The sequence below is a fragment of the Sapajus apella genome, unplaced genomic scaffold (assembly GCF_009761245.1).
Source record: "Sapajus apella isolate SASKATOON/1434 unplaced genomic scaffold, GSC_monkey_1.0 scaffold8, whole genome shotgun sequence".
Taxonomy (NCBI): domain Eukaryota; kingdom Metazoa; phylum Chordata; class Mammalia; order Primates; family Cebidae; genus Sapajus; species Sapajus apella.
The window spans coordinates 42,264,649-42,269,136 of record NW_022436948.1 but is presented as its reverse complement, the minus strand read 5'-3'; the positions used below and the strand labels follow the sequence as shown (position 1 = coordinate 42,269,136).

Here is a 4,488-nt window from a genome sequence, read left to right as displayed (position 1 = left end):
CCACATTGAATACTACTGTGAAGTCTTTTTTTTTTTTTTACTCTAAGAAGAATGAATTTATCTATATTCTGGCCAAATTTTTGTATGCTTTTGTACATTTTTGTTGGTATTAGCTCCTAAATATTTCACAAAAGTGCTTATTTCTGACCATCTTCAACATCACCGCTCTTGGCAGCGCCGCCAACACCTTCCACCTTTTCTGCTGCTGTCTTTTTCTACCTGGTTGTTCTCTGCCCGCGTCTGCTTCCCTCTCTCCGCTCTCCTCGGCAGCCAGAGCGATCTGGTCACCACTGCCCAGCAAAATCTCTTCAGGGGCTTTCTTGGCTCTTAGACGAGGATTAGCATTCTTAATTTAGCATCCTCCTCTCTCCCCAGCCTGGCCTACATTTGCAGCCTAATCTTACACTTTTCCTTTCCATGTACTTTGTTCTCCATTCACTCTGGATGGTATTCAGTTTCTCAAACAGCTGTTCACAGGTCTTGACTATATGCTAGTCTCTCACTCTAGAAGTCCACCAGTCCCCTTTTTATTTCATTTAGCTCACTCTGCCTCTGTCATCAAACCTTAGCTGAATCATTTGTTCAGGGAGGGCTTGGCTGCCCTCCACGACAGATTGGTCGCTTCTGTTACCCACTCACATAACAGCATATTCCTTTCCTTCACAACCTTACTCGTTTTAATGATTGTTTGTATGATTCTTTTATAAATATCTGTCTGCTCTACAAAATCACGTATACCATTAGAGCAGCTTTTTTTTTTTTTTTTTTTTTTTGCATCTTGGATTCCTGGTCCTGGAAGATTGTGCTCAATAAATATATATATTGAATGAATAGAACTTAATATGTTATGTTATAGCAAGATTGTAAGTGCTCTCCTTGTGATCAGGGCCCATGGATCTCTCAGAACTGATATCCTTAGAACCTAACACAGTACCTGAGTTGCAATAAAACATCGAACTTGGGCATACTGAACTGAATTAGATTTTAATTAGGGAAGACGATCATATACATGCAGCCGGTGACAGATGCATGGTGTTTAGGAATTTGTGTATATGGCCCAAATTCACCAATTAAAGTAGAAATAATAACTTTGTGATATGGAGCATAATTAAATTTTGCATTATTTTCACTAAATCTACATGATGTCTTAATTCATTTTAATAGTTTTAAATGTATGTTTTTTGAGATTTTCCACAAGGTGGTAGTTTTTCTATTGGTTATTCGTAAGGCATCATCTCTGATTCAAAGCTTCAATGAGAGAAAGTCATTTTAATTTCTGATTTTTGCCAAGGACAATAGAGAACTATTCTCAAATTTGTATCAGTGGCTTAAGTTTTAACCAGGTAGCATTATTTTTAAATAAAATAATTACAATGGTGTGACAGGTCATTTGGTATATTTTGTTGTGTGTTGCCTAATTGCATTTAATTCATTCTAGAGACAAGAATGCTTAATCTTGTTTGAAACTTATCACATGGACCTGGGTAAAGGTTCATAACTTCCTGCGGAGAACATGTGTGCACATTCTGAGAAACTGGACAGGGCATGACATGGGGCAAAGTGCACATGTGATGTGCCCCTCACTCTTCATGAGTCTCTTTCATTAGCACCAGCGGCTTGATGGGGAGGGACCTCTGAGGGGGAAAGCAGCAAAGCTGAGGCGGCTGACGCAGTAGAATGAGCGCACTAGCTTAGAGACAGAATCGCTCATTGACACACCAAGAGAAAGAGCGGACACAGAAGACAGGTTAAGATGGTATAGCAGTGTGGAAATGACTTGCTCTCTGGTGACAAAGATCCAGGTTTCCTTTCCAGATGATTAACTGTGAGTGAGCTATTATTCTTTAAGTTTCCGTTTTGAATATTTAAAATAGGAATAATATCCACATCCCAGTATCAATGTGACATGTAAATCAGCTATGGCATGTAGAGATTTGAATACAGTGCTTGATATGTAATAGATATTCAGTAAAAAATAGTTACCTTTTAAAGAATAATTATAATATGATATTTAATCATAATAGTAAAAACGTTATCTTAAATTATTTTAGCCAGTAAAACTCCCAGTGGCCAAGTTAAAGTTGTACTCCTCAATAAATGGTGCGCTTGTTAATGATTTTTTAAAACGTCACATTCAGTTTAAACTTGTTCTATTCTCAAAGGCAAATACATTCTAGGCTCAGGATATGTCTCTTTGTCGGCTAGGGTTTTTCTCAGTTTCTTCTCCAGGGCTTAATAATAAGGTTATCTCCATCTTTTTGCAGATATTCCCTGTAGCCTGAACTTGGGTGGCTATGTACAATACCAAGTACCATGCCATGTGCCAAATAATTAAACTTTTCTCTTAAAGGAGAAGGAAGCTTCTGAAAGTGGTGGGACTTGGCAGTCATTTGTATACTGTTTAATTCTACTGATTTTTTTTATCAGTATCATTATGCTTTCTGTCAATAAAATGAGTTAACCATATTTACTTTGATTCTACACAAATGGGACTAGAAATAATCTGGCTTATCACTGTAAAGAGTTTTGTAATCTTTAGAGCTATGGAGTGGTCTTTCTTTTCTATTAAAGTTTATTGAAATACATTTCTTTTCTATAAAACTATTTTCAAATTCTTAAAAAGGTTGTGAAAAGTTACTTTATTACATGAAAGGAAGTCATGAAACAGAAGAGGTAGATTTAAACCTGTGGTTAGCTGCCATAAAGCAGAGATGGATGTGCACAGACACAAAGAAAACAGACAGGCAGGAAGAAACAGAGCAACCATAAGGCTCCGGTGGCCTGGAAAAGAGAGCGGGATGATTTGGCTCTAGTTCCTCAAGGGAGACTGGCAGCTCACATTGCTCTTTGTTTATACGACAGTCTTTGTCTTAGGTTGGGTTCTCCAATCTAAGGAAACATTAAACAAGGCATCTGAAAGATACGCTTTGTGTTAGATCAGTTTCTTCAAAATAAGATGCCAGGCAAGGGATTCATATGCAAGTAATTTATTAAAGAAGTGCTCCGGGTGAAATTGACAAGGGAGTGAGGGAAGGAGGGGAGAAAATAAGAAGCAAGGATACCACTTCAAGCACCAGTGATGCCAGTCTGATTCAGCAGGGAATTTTGGAATGTAAATTACAGTGCACTGTTTGTTCTGACTGAAGGCAAAGGAATTGGGCTTTCGTACTTCCCCACCGATGAGTCATTATCTTGTGACCATCTTGGGAGGCATGGTGGTCGCAAATTCCAAGCATTTCCTGTTGTCTGCTTATGCTGGCAAAGATCCTTCACTAGCTCAAGGCCCTCCTTCAAAGAGGATGGCTGGAGTGGCATCCAGAACTGTGGCAGAATAAATTCCTTTTATGCCGGGAAGTTTGTGGTAATGTGTTGCAGTCGCCATAGGAATCACACAGTGACCATGCCTTTTTATTAAACAATCAGCAGGCAAAAAACTGCTTTCTCAAAGTACTCACAACTTTCTAAATGCTTTATCTTAATTTCTATACCAAATTTCATCATGATCTTTAGATCTTTTTGAATATTAATAAATTTTTAGATGTGTCATTCTTGCACAGGGGCCATATAATCTCTGTATCATTCCAATTTTAGCGTATGTATTGCCCAGGCCAGCACTAGATCATTTTTTGAGTAGCACTATACACTTCTTTCTATAGAACAAATACCCTTTTTTTTGCATAAACTATCTCAAATGAATTTCTGTACTTGCAGTCAAAAGAATATTGACTAAGATTGCCTCCTTTCTTCCTTCTCCCTAGAAAACAGACTTGTATTTATGAATCTGATCAGTGTCCCTTCTTTGATGTTGCTCGTAGCTAGATCTTCTGTGTGTCCGTCATCTCTTCATGAGGCTTAAGGACTCAGGAGACTTTCATTTGTAGCCCTACCATAGGCAGCTTCTAAGACACTCCTGTTGAACCAAATCTATGTTAACTAAGTAAAAGTTTTCTAGGATTGGCAGGCAATTAAATAATGTGTAGACTGGTCTTAATTGTGGCTCCATCTCTCTTAATTATTACGTCTTTTAAGAGTGTCAAAATTTAGCTAAGCTTCTACCTGTTTTATTATGTCTATTTACTGAGTTTTTTTTTCCTCATAAGAGAAACTCATGACTCTGCAAAAAGTGCATATCTAATCTTTAGACTGGATAATCTTCACCTCTATTCAATATATTTTTTCTTTCTTCATTAAGATATTTACTTATTAGCTCATTTCTTTTTCTTTTCTCTCATATACAAATATCTTTGTTTCCTACTAAAGGTCATGAGAGAAAAATTATTTTATATGAGTATTATAAACTCATGAACACGCAGGAAGTGGAAGAAAGTTACAGAATTAGTGATAGTTTAAGATCAAAATTTAGATTAATATTTATGTTTAGGCTGATTTTATATTTGTTGATAATTTTTTTATCTTTCATCTAATAAGAAATTTGTGGTGAGTGTTTAATAAAAAAGGGAAAGAAGGAAAGTAAATTAGGATTTTGTC

The 4,488-nt window shown here is 36.8% G+C and overlaps 1 pseudogene; it reads right to left on the bottom strand.

Moving 5' to 3' along the window:
• Positions 1 to 3,518: 3,518 nt before the first annotated feature.
• On the bottom strand, positions 3,519 to 3,615 carry LOC116551105 (annotated as a pseudogene).
• Positions 3,616 to 4,488: the final 873 nt, after the last annotated feature.